The 12,908-nt window shown below is 45.3% G+C and overlaps 1 protein-coding gene across 4 annotated transcripts in view; it reads right to left on the bottom strand.

The window, feature by feature from the left end:
* The window catches only part of FGD4 (FYVE, RhoGEF and PH domain containing 4), a 188,314-nt gene that overhangs the window by 165,230 nt on the left and 10,176 nt on the right, over window positions 1-12,908 (bottom strand). Inside the window, exon 1 of one of the 4 annotated variants that reach the window (XM_036889366.2) lies at window positions 2,801-2,961. The exons of the other annotated variants lie outside the window; for them this stretch is intronic. The gene's annotated coding sequence lies outside the window, so the exon portion shown is untranslated. Of the gene's footprint in view, window positions 1-2,800; window positions 2,962-12,908 lie in introns of those variants that run through there. 4 annotated transcript variants of the gene reach the window in all.

The following is a 12,908-nucleotide window of genomic DNA, read 5'->3' as shown; positions in this document are numbered from 1 at the left end:
CTGGTATCCTATGAGGCCCGACCTCGGGAGGTCTGCGGGCACAGCCATGAGCTGGTGGGAAGGGCTGTCCCTTTATCCTTTCCTTACTTGGAATATCCCCACAGCCCAAGGCTGGTAGCAGCAGACCAAACTGCCACTCACAGCCATCACCTGTGCCCTTCCCCTTGGGGCACGATGCACAGCCCTCATAACTCACCTGTGAAGCCTACATCAGGGCCCAGATTAAGCACCACTTTCTCTCTGCACTAGTCCTCCCTGCCCTGCCCCAGGACGTTGGCACGGCCATGCCCTCCAGGCATGATCTCTGTCCAGCTTGTGTAATAGGGCCTGGCCGTCTATCTCTCCAGGGAGGGTGGAATCACGCCCCACACTGCCTGGGCACGTGGTGCACATGGACACAGCCTACAGACATGATTTGTTAGTCCACAAACAAAGTTAACATTTTTTAATTAGTTGCAACCACTGACAAGTTTTGCATGAAATTCTAGCCTTTGGGCTTCTCTAAAAAAACTGGAAGTTTCACAGGCAGGAGAGCCTTACAGGAGCTTTTTTTTAAAAAAAATCTGTGTTTAACAAAGAAACTGTGGCTTTTTGGAAATACTATGTATCTTATTTGTAACGCATAGTATAGCCTAACTGCCAGTCTCGATTTACCCCTCATTCTCAAAATGATTGTTCGCTTGAGATGTGTAAGGTCAGTCTCCAAAGAGCCAACACATAAAGACCTATTGAGGAAATGCAACAAATATGTCTTCTGATGCCATTTTCAGCACCCACTGAAACAACAGCTTTTATGCAGTAACCCTGTCATGAGCTGTTTCCTTCAGTCCTGACCCATATAAAAAGTCATTGTACTGGAGGCAACTCCACTTTGCATCCTAATCATGCCTGAGCAGTGGTCAAAGGGTAAGAATTATGCAGTAAGTCAAAGTCTCATGTCCTGAATTCTTAGTTTATACCACAGAAATAGCAAAACAAAACAAAACCCCAATGCACACCTTTACAAACATTAAGTATGTAAAAACTTACTTTTGAGAAGTCGTATTATAAATCGTGTATATCCTTTTAAAGGACTTTTTTTTTTTCTTGTAAGGACCAGATAGACTGAGATTTCACTGGAGACTCCCCTGGGGACCAACTTCTTTTTCTACTAAATCTCATTATGACAACTGCAGGCTTTCCTACCCCTTGAAGGACCTTTGAACCATGTTCACACTTCACTCGTCTCACATTCTTTCACGGCCAATTCATGAACACACCCAACGTCAATGGGTGAATGTTCGAGGAGGCTCCTATTCACATGGGAACCTCCTCCCCAGTGGCCCCTGCTCTTCTATCTCAACTGGCTGCGCTTCTGTGCAAGATGTTCCGGTAAGTCAACCTTGTCTATTCACATTATCAATCCCCATTTCAAATATACGTTACACAATTTGGTAGAGAGCATTTAAATGGTTACAAATGTGGGAGTGTCTTCTTCAGGACTGCCAAGCCTTTCTGCTGAGCTCTGAAGAAATGCCACCCACTCTGTGAGCTTCACCCTGTTCTTACCTTACCACAATGAAGCACTTTTGAAAATTCCTGTCAAAAATCATTTCCTAATTCAGAGTTCTGTGACCCATATTGAAACAGTCCAAGGTTTTTCCAGCTCAGAAGTTCAGCCTGTCCACTTTCAGAGGGTAAAGTGTACGGTATCTTAAGTATATCTCAGCAAAGTTGTTCTTAAAGTAAAACCAGCCAGGATTTTCTTAAAATCCACCATTTATTACTTTAGTTTGGTTTTCGGCCCTCTCAAATACTGTTCCTTCTTCAAATGCAAAATAAAGTGCAAAAAAACTGAACTCAAGGCTGTATTGTTCATTTTCAGCCTGGCTTTTTGATAAAGACCAGGACAATGCCCTCCTAGAGTATGAAAGGCTTCCCTGAACTTGACATTCTGTTTCTCACAAACCCTTTTTTGAGTCACTTAAAAAGCAAAAATGTTGTGGAATGTGACAATTTACAAACAAGGGAGAAACTCTGAAAATAAACCTTTAGGGTGAGTGATAGCTGCAGACAGCAATGAGCTGACTGCTGTGACATCCCAGAGCCAATGGGTCAAGGAACCGGGAGTGACAGAGACCATCATAAAACATACCCTGAAGCCCCAGGGCTGCTCATCTGCTGCTGGTGAACTGAGACCACCTGAACTCATTCTCTGTGCAAAGAACCGATGCAGAGATTTTTTTTTATGCAAATGGCAGTTGGCAGGAATGATGGAGTGAGAGATGGCCAGGTGATTTATACCTTTATCTCGCCATAAAGCAATAGTTACATTGCATGTAACTGCCTCCCAATCCTTAAAAATACCTAAAGTAAAAACATAAAAAAAAAAAAAAACCATGTAAACGTCCATCTAGACTAACAAACTACCGACCAAAACCAGGAAGCCGTGGGCACAGGCCCGGCCGGCAGGGCTGAGGAGTATGCTGGCTGGGAGACACGGACTCTCACACAGGCCGGGCAGCACCTTCTTTCTCCTCTTCCCAGGGCTCCAAAGTATAAGGTAGGTCCCTGTTGTTTAATTAGGATAAAAGGTAAGTTTCTACTATTTTGTATCTCTAAATCCCACACACCAGAAATGTACTCTCTAGCAGCATATGAACTGGATAAATGTGGCTAAGACTGTGGGCTTCACACCTGATCACAACCCATGTAGCCTGTATGTGTCCTGGTTCAAGGACTTACAGCTGTGAGACACTGGGGAAGCCAGCCCCCTTCTGAGGCCTCGGTTTCCTCATCTGTAAAGTAAGCATAACAGTACCTGCCTCGGTGAATGCTGGGAGGATCAAATGAAGCTGTGTGTATAAGGCTCTCTGCTCCAGGCCGGACACTTGGAAAAAGACGCCCAAGTCCACAGCAACATCTCCTAAAATCGCGTCTGATCTCCTGTGGACTTGTAACACTCTGCACGTGCTCTGCGGCTGACGTGAGACTCTCCCTCAAAGCGTTCCCCACAGGCCTCACCTCTGCTTCTACAGCCCGTCCCTTTTCCACAGCAGGCCCCTGCAAATCCAGTATGGAAATGGCAGAACTCTTGATGGAAAGAGGAAGAAGAGGAGAAAATGAGAAGGCAAGGCCTTCAGCACCCTCTCTGGCCAGCAGGGAGCAGAGGCTGGCAACCTCCATCTCCCTGGTGGGTTTCTGGCCCTCTGCCCACTGTGTCCACACAGCTCAAAATAAGCACAGAGACTGGTTTCGAGAGCACCACCCATTTGGGGACACCAAGCATACAAATGGGCAAGTTGAAGGACTCTCCTCTTCAAGAATTGTAAGGCCCACAGAAAAGTCTAGAAGCCTCTGTACTGTGCAGCTAATACAGTGATGGGCACTTCCTTGTGGGGGTCACAGGAATCTTTTTCAGTACTTTAAAGTCACCATATGGACCATGTGACACAAGTAGGGAACAAATCCAAATATAGGCAACAACCAAACAGTGAGAACAGAAGGTCGCCAAATTGAGCAGAGACAGGACGGTTTGCATAGCTAAATCCACTTTAGCGATGCCTTTGGTTGTAGTTTAAACCTGATTTAAATATATTTACACTAAACCATTTGCATTGCCCAAATCAACCTGGGGCAGTCCTGGTTTTCCAGGGACATGCGGCACTGTCTGGAGCTCCGGGCATCTGGTGAGGTGGCCAGGGTGCCGCTGAACATCCTACAGTGCACAGGGCAGCCCCCGCCCAGACCTATCCAGCCCAGTGTGTCCCCGTGCCAGCTCGAGAAGTCCAGCACCGAATACCTTACTGATGCCCGACTTACACAGCAGCATCGGTGTCACCAATTCAAGAAAATCCTTCACTTACCAGCCACTTTCATTTGTGCAGATTTTGAAGACCCTTTACACTGTTTCTTTTGATCTCACAAAGACCCAAAAGGCAGGGCAACGGAAACCACAGGAGGGAGAAAGAGGCCTGCTTCGGGTCCGGTATGTCACCAGGCACCCGTCCTGTGCTCTGCCACCCCCGAGCCATGACAGAGCTTTGCAAAGACGTGCCTTTGTGTGACACAGTTTAGTGATACGATGCCAGTGGCTATAATTAGAGGACACTTTGTTACATAAGACATTTTTGAAAGGTATAGTTAATACACTTTTAGATTGAATCACCTCTCAAAAGTACCAAGAAAACTTATTTAAAGGAATCCTATGTTGCAAAAATAAAGAAACTCTGTTTAAAAAAAAAATTGAGGAGGTTAACATGGTAATAAAGCTTATATATAAACTAGATTTGTTACATATGTTGGGCTGGCATAACGTGCACTTTGGAAAATGTAGCTCTCAACATAGGACTTACTCCCTCACTCACTCCATTAGAAGTTCACAGACACCTAACATAGGCCAGGAACTCCTGCAGGTGCTGGAGAAAGAGCAGGAACAAGCCAGGTGCACGTGTCATCACTGCTCTGAAGATGCTAACATACAAAGTTCATCTTCATGTTAACGGGATTCAACACATTATTCAGAGGTGATGAAGTGTCTCTGTACACACAGCTCTTAATGAGGAGCCTCACGCCAACTCCTGTCTCTCCCTCATTCTTAAGTTAGGCTGACCCCACGTTCTGCGTCCACCTGCTCCAGCTTGAACAGCAGCCCACAGCGTCTCAGCTGCCATGACCGCTGGCGTGCTCGTGCAAAGGGCCTCGCCTGGCACCCCGCTTCTGATGTCTGTCCAAGCCCTCGCCTTCACCATCCACCCCAAACACACACCCCTGCCCCCTCCCCTTCCCTGTCTCACAGCCCAGCTGCTGAGAACAGGTTCCCGGGCCTGAGCACCTGTCTCCACTCTGGGAATCCTGACTTGGTACCCTGACTTTGGAAAAGAGAATGCGACAAAGGAAGTCCCTGCCCTCAAGGAGGTCAGGGTGTACAGAAAGGAGGGGAGATAGAAGATAAGAAGCACAATTCGGTGGTGCTGAGTGTTGTAAAGAAAAATAAAGCAAGGCCAGGACATGGGAGCAGGACCTCTGATTTCAAATCAGGTGGACAGGCCTTGGGGAGAAGATGCATTTAAACAAGGACATGAAGCAGATGAACTCAGTACTTCTTAAACACTGAAAGCAAGGTTTCAAGTGAAATAAATTTCTTGTTAGTCAAGCCTTTCAGGTCTACAATGCTGTGTTACTTAACAGAAAACACCAGGAGAAAAATAAAGGGAAATTATTTTCTTAAGTTATTTGGGAGTCAGAGGCAGGTATTTCTGGATAAAGGAAAACAAGTAGATACAAACTATTAAACTTTTCCAACAGTCCTTGATATAGCCTGTTTTCTGAATGAGCCACTGTAACATTCGCAGGAATTAACTGTGAGGAACTGGCTTTGAGTAGCAAAACAAGAAGAACAAAAAAGCCTCTTCCAGATCAAAAAGTATATACTGCAGCAAGACCCAGGAATCTATGCCAGAAATGGACAAACAAAAGATCTGCAGGAATGAGTATCACGAAGAAAAGGGCTTTTAGTGCTTCAGGACTACATGCAACTGCCAAAATAGTTTTCCTTAAGTTTACAGAAATGGGCCACGAGGAAGAGAGGCACCCACCCCCTGGCCAGCTCATCAGAGAGCATTTCTGACAATATGTGACCACAGCTGCCCACTGAGAATGGGGATTGTATGAGTATCTTTTAATTTTCTATTCCTTTTTTTTCTACCTCTCCAGTGCTCACCATGTGGTTAACGCATCTCTCTCAGGTTAATAAAAAGACACGCTGGTCATTCAGTTCCAGAACTTGGAACTGGACATTAGTTCTCAAGGAAAACGCGCTTACCCTGGGCACCACACTGCCTTCAGAACATTGGCAGCTTCCTCCTCGCTTCCTACTGAATCCTTCTCTTCCCCTCTTTTCACTGTTTTCATAACCAGTGGCCTGAGTTTACCACTTTCTATAAAAGGACTATAGAGGGGCTCTAATCAGCACCCTAGTCAGTTCCCCAGTTCTTCCACAGTGGACAGCATCTCTGCATGTGATCACTCACACCCAACTTTTTATTACACCAAGATGTCAAAAGGGTGAGGGGGAAAAAGCTTTGCATAATTCTGAGTGTGAAAAATTAAAGTCGTTTGCCTACACAGAGCAGCAGGATCAGGATACATCAGCATTATAATACACGTACACATATATGCGTATGTACGTGTATTATCATGTAGAGACACATTCTATGACATAACCATCCAATATAGGTTTTTATTTTAATGGAGGAAAAGTAGAAATGTCACTTTGCCTGTTTTTGCAGAACATCTAAAATTAAAAGGATTCTTCAAAATTAATATTATTCATATAAAAGTTTAGCGGATCACTGTCACCCTGCTAAAAATCTGATATAATCTAGTTCAAAAGTTCCTAGAAAAAAAGCAGCACTGATTTCTGGACCCTAACACAATGCCTGGTCCACAGTAAACACTGAAGTACTTGCTGAAGGACTGAAGGACCCCTAGCTTGGGTGGATCACAGGAGATAAACTGTAATGACGGATTACAGGGATTTCAAGAGAGGATAGAGATACTGATGACATTCACTGGCTTGGGCTCTGACTGGGACTTTCAGGTGAAACTCTTTTCCCAACCTGGTACGGGTTTCCCGGTTGCCACAGGACACTGCTCCAATGAGATGCATAAGCGAACAGACGCAGGCTCCTGGAGACCGGGAAGGCCTGAGTCAGAGGCACAGTCTTCCCCAGAGATACACGTGTGAATGGGCCAAAGGGTGCCTTCCTCTGACCGACACCCACTCTGATCTCTGCTCTCGTACACACACCACCTCAAACCCTCGGGTTCATTATATATCATATCCCCCTTCTAGGACGGAAATACTGAGGACAAGGCATTCGTCTCATGCATCTTCAGATTCCCAACGCCACTTACCAACACTGGTTAAGTCATCAATATGACAGCATTATGGTGGCATGTTTTAGGAAAAATATGTTATAGGTAACTCAGCTTTCTGCAAAGGAAATGAAGATGACTTGTTTAAAACCTTCACTTTTCTGTAAGGGGCTTTTAGTAATCATTTTTAACCTAATTTGGCTGTCATTTGGTAACTTCCCATACATACATTATACTGCACTGCACTTCAAACTATAAGCAGTGACCCCTCAGTATTCTGCAGTTGGGGTATCTCATCATCTGGTACTACATACAGACTTTTCACCTCCTAAGTGTACTCACTAGCATATATTTTAGAAACACAAATAACAGTATCATGAAGTCATTGCACTTTTTAAGGCTACCTTAATGTGGCCTAACAAAATCCTGCCAGAGGCCCCAGGGACCAGGCCGGCCTTCTAGGGCAGGCCAGGCATTTGTCTCTGCAGTTCAGTGCACCCCCAGAACAACAGCTCTCTTGAGTTTCCACGGTTGTTGCATCTGGTGGAGCTGACAGTTTAATTCCACTAAGTAGGGGTGCACAAGAGGCGCACCCCAGCTGGGGGCCATCACACTCATTCTGCTCAGGTGAGGCAGTAACACAAAACTGACTACAGGCTCCCAGAATGCTTCTGGTGCTGATGGCCCATCAACTGCACTCAGAGGACAGACAACTAATTCTAGACAATGCTGTGCAAACAATGCCAAATTATTACCAAGAACACACACAACTCCCAACATGTGATCGATGTGTGGCAAGTCCAGCTTTAATAGTTCACATAAGAGTGTTTCTGTGAATTTTAAAAGGTCTATCCCCACACCGAGGAGTCCCCCATAAAGGTTTGACCGGCAGTCATTAAGATGGACCTTCCTGGATACTGAGCAGCCCATTATGAACAATAACAGGCACGGGGACAGAGCCACAGAAGGCTTCTGACCATGGGAAGAGTAGCTTAAGATGCAAAAAAATTAATCAGGGGGCAGGGTTGTTACACAGAATGGATAGCAACACCGCCAGGTGGGAGAAGTGGGCCTGACAGAAGACAAAGGCCTCCATTGTGAAATCTAGGGGCACCAGCACCAACTGGCGGCTGGGTGGCCACAAGCAGGTAACAGAGAAGAGCAGACTTAAACTTTGAAGCCTAACAAAAGGAAGGTTAGTAATGCCTTTAAGGAAAGTCAGGACAAGGAGCTGGATTGCAGCAGAAAAAGTTGCAAAGCGGCAAATTAAGACATTTACATTTATTAAGTAGGCCCTTGAAAATGCAGAGTAATATACATAAGCTAAAGAAGCCCAGAGGGTGGGGGAGACCACCAAAGGACAGAGGTGGCAGGAATCATGGGGAAAAGGGGTGTGCTGGAGTGAAGAAGGGAGAAAAATGGGGAGACCCAGGGAAGCAGGCCAATGAGGAGAGCTCAGGCAATCAGGACCAAGAAAAGAGCCGGAAGCAGGCCACTGGATGACCCGCGGGATTCGCTGCTGACCCGGAGTCCCCACCCAGCCCCGGACCCGAAGCCAGCCTGGAAGCAAAGGGAGTGGGAGAGGGCTGAACCAGAGGAGAGGAGACCGTGAGGGAAGGACAGACCGGGGGAAGGGCAGGCCACAGACTAAGGAAGAAAGCCGTGAGGCCGTAGCGCCAGGGAATTTCAGAGTTCAAAGTCTAGGAAGACCTCATCTGGAGGGAAAAAAAAGGAGAGGAGAACAAGAGAGTGAAGACGTGAATCAGGGCAGAGAACAGCGGAGAAATGTGGCTGAGAACTGGATTCCTCCTCCAGATTAGGGAAGACGGAGAGGGCAGCAATATAGGGGACTAGAAACCAGCCCCAAGTGAGAGGAGGTCAGCTGAGCTCACAATGGACACTGCAGGCAGATATAAGCTGCACGCCAGCATAAATTAAAGTCCACTTTAGTAGGGACAAGGCAGGCTGGGAAACAAGAGCCAAGTAGAACAGACCTATAAAGAGATGTGAAAAATGCAATTAGGAATCAACCAGAAATGGTCAAAAAGTTCACCGGGTACAGAGGGCCCGGATATGTTAGCTGAGGGACGGTCTGTGTCATTTCCTTCTGCCCCTGCAAATCTTGGTTGCCTGTGTGCAAGGTCCCAGGTGGGGTTTGCCGTGTTTGGGAATCCACAGTAGTTCATAACGCTGGTTGCAAATCAGAATCATCTGGACTACCTGTTAAAAATGCAGCTTCTCTAACCCTCCCTCCGGAGCTTCTGACTCATTCTCTTTTGGGTGTGGCTGGGAATTTTTAACTGGCACTCCAAGTAATTCTATTGCACCCAATAGGATGGCACTTGGAAACCAAGCGCATCATCAGGATTATCTGATGTACTTTTTAAAAACAGATTGATGATAAGGGGCGGTAGATGGCGGCGTGAGTAGAGCAGCGGAAATCTCCTCCCAAAACAACATATATCTATGAAAATATAACAAAGACAACCCTTCCTAGAATAAAGACCAGAGGACACAGGACAATATCCAGACCACATCCGCACCTGAGAGAACCCAGCGCCTCGCGAAGGGGGTAAGATACAAGCCCCGGCCACGCGGGAGCCGAGCGCCCCTCCCCCCAGCTCCCGGCGGGAGAAGAGCAGGCAGAGCGGGAGGGAGACGGAGCCCAGGGCTGCCGAGCACCCAGCCCCCGCCATCCGGGCCAGAGTGCAGGGCCCTCGATACTGGGAAAACAGGGCAGCAAGAACAGTGAGCAGGCACTGGAGGCTGGGCGACAGAGGACATAAGAAAAGCGCGCGACCATTTTTTTTTTTTTTGCTTTTTTGCTGCTTTGTTTTGGCGAGCGCTTTTTGGAAGTCTTAAAGGGATAGGGACCCCAATACTAGGGAAACAGGGCAGAAAGACCGGTGACCAGAGGCCTGAGGCTGGCACCAGAGAATAAAGAAAAACGAACGACCACCTTTTTTTTTTTTTAATTAAAAAAAATTTTTTTTTTGTTTTTTTTTGTGGTCGTTGTTTTGTTTTGGCGGGTGCTTTTTGGAAGTCTTAAAGGGGCAGGGCGGGCCACTTAATCCAGAGGTAGGGAATCCGGGATCTCTGGGCACCCTAACCCCTGGGCTGCAGGGAGCAGGGAGGCCCCTTACGGAGATAAATAGCCTCCCAGCAGCTCCTGCTCCAACGCGACTCCACCATTTTGGAGCAGCTGCCCGAGCCAGGCCACGCCCACAGCAACAGCGGAGATTAACTCCATAGCAGCCGGGCAGGAAGCAGAAACCCTGTCTGCGCGCAGCTGCGCAGCACAAGCCACTAGAGGCCGCTGTTCTCCCAGGAGAGGAGGGCCACAAACCAACAAGAAAGGAAGTCCTTCCAGCCGTCACTCGTCCCAGTTCTGCAGACTATTCCTATCACCATGAAAAGGCAAAGCTACAGGCAGACAAAGATCACAGAGACAACACCAGAGAAGGAGACAGACCTAACCAGTCTTCCTGACAAAGAATTCAAAATAAGAATCATAAACATGCTGACAGAGATGCAGAGAAATACGCAAGAAAAATGGGATGAAGTCCGGAAAGAGATCACAGATGCCAGAAAGGAGATCGCAGAAATGAAACAAACTCTGGAAGGGTTTATAAGCAGAATGGATAGAATGCAAGAGGCCATTGATGGAATTGAAATCAGAGAACAGGAACGCATAGAAGCTGACATAGAGAGAGACAAAAGGATCTCCAGGAATGAAACAATGTTAAGAGAACTGTGTGACCAATCCAAAAGGAACAATATCCGTATTATAGGGGTCCCAGAAGAAGAAGAGAGAGGCAAAGAGATGGAAAGTATCTTAGAAGAAATAATTGCTGAAAACTTCCCCACACTAGGGGAGGAAGTAATCAAACAGACCACGGAAATACACAGAACCCCCAACAGAAAGGATCCAAGAAGGACAACACCAAGACACATAATAATTAAAATGGCAAAGATCAAGGACAAGGAAAGAGTGTTAAAGGCAGCTAGAGAGAAAAAGGTCACCTATAAAGGGAAACCCATCAGGCTAACGTCAGATTTCTCAACAGAAACCCTACAGGCCAGAAGAGAATGGCATGATATATTTAATACAATGAAACAGAAGGGCCTTGAACCAAGGATACTGTATCCAGCACGACTATCATTCAACTATGACGGTGGGATTAAACAATTCCCAGACAAACAAAAGCTGAGGGAATTTGCTTTCCACAAACCACCTCTACAGAACATCTTACATGGACTGCTCTAGATGGGAGCACTCCTAGAAGGAGCACAGCACAAAACACCCAACATATGAAGAATCGAGGAGGAGGAACAAGAAGGGGGAGAAGAAAAGAATCTCCAGACAGTGTATATAACAGCTCAATAAGCGAGCTAAGTTAGGCAGTAAGATACTAAAGAGGCTAACCTTGAACCTTTGGTAACCACGAATTTAAAGCCTGCAATGGCAATAAGTACATATCTTTCAATAGTCACCCTAAATGTTAATGGGTTGAATGCACCAATCAAAAGACACAGAGTAACAGAATGGATAAAAAAGCAAGACCCATCTATATGCTGCTTACAAGAAACTCACCTCAAACCCAAAGACATGTACAGAGTAAAAGTCAAGGGACGGAAAAACATATTTCAAGCAAACAACAGTGAGAAGAAAGCAGGGGATGCAGTACTAATATCAGACAAAATAGACTTCAAAACAAAGAAAGTAACAAGAGATAAAGAAGGACACTACATAATGATAAAGGACTCAGTCAAACAAGAGGATATAACCATTCTAAATATATATGCACCCAACGCAGGAGCAACAGCATATGTGAAACAAATACTAACAGAACTAAAGGGGGATATAGACTGCAATGCATTCATTCTAGGAGACTTCAACACACCACTCACCCCAAAGGATAGATCCACTGGGCAGAAAATAAGTAAGGACACGGAAGCACTGAACAACACAGTAGAGAAGATGGACCTAATAGACATCTATAGAACTCTACATCCAAAAGCAGTGGGATATACATTCTTCTCAAGTGCACATGGAACATTCTCCAGAATAGACCACATACTAGGCCACAAAAAGAGCCTCAGAAAATTCCAAAAGATTGAAATCCTACCAACCAACTTTTCAGACCACAAAGGCATAAAACTAGAAATAAACTGTACAAAGAAAGCAAAGAGGCTCACAAACACATGGAGGCTTAACAACACGCTCCTAAATAATCAATGGATCAATGACCAAATCAAAATGGAGATCCAGCAATATATGGAAACAAATGACAACAACAACACTAAGCCCCAACTTCTGTGGGACACAGCAAAAGCAGTCTTAAGAGGAAAGTATATAGCAATCCAAGCATATTTTAAAAAGGAAGAGCAATCCCAAATGAATGGTCTAATGTCACAATTATCGAAATTGGAAAAAGAAGAACAGATGAGGCCTAAGGTCAGCAGAAGGAGGGACATAATAAAGATCAGAGAAGAAATAAATAAAATTGAGAAGAATAAAACAATAGCAAAAATCAATGAAACCAAGAGCTGGTTCTTCGAGAAAATAAACAAAATAGATAAGCCTCTAGCCAGACTTATTAAGAAGAAAAGAGAGTCAACACAAATCAACAGTATCAGAAACGAGAAAGGAAAAATCACGACGGACCCCACGGAAATGCAAAGAATTATTGGAGAATACTATGAAAACCTATATGCTAACAAGCTGGGAAACCTAGGAGAAATGGACAACTTCCTAGAAAAATATAACCTTCCAAGATTGACCCAGGAAGAAACAGAAAATCTAAACAGACCAATTACCAGCAACGAAATTGAAGAGGTAATCAAAAAACTACCAAAGAACAAAACCCCCGGGCCAGATGGATTTACCTCGGAATTTTATCAGACATACAGGGAAGACATAATACCCATTCTCTTTAAAGTTTTCCAAAAAATAGAGGAGGAGGGGATACTCCCAAACTCATTCTATGAAGCTAACATCACCCTAATACCAAAACCAGGCAAAGACACCACCAAAAAAGAAAACTACA

This window comes from Manis pentadactyla, chromosome 14, assembly GCF_030020395.1.
Source record: "Manis pentadactyla isolate mManPen7 chromosome 14, mManPen7.hap1, whole genome shotgun sequence".
NCBI classification, from domain to species: domain Eukaryota; kingdom Metazoa; phylum Chordata; class Mammalia; order Pholidota; family Manidae; genus Manis; species Manis pentadactyla.
Note: the sequence above shows the minus strand (reverse complement) of the source record. Positions and strands in the feature narration are given on the sequence as shown.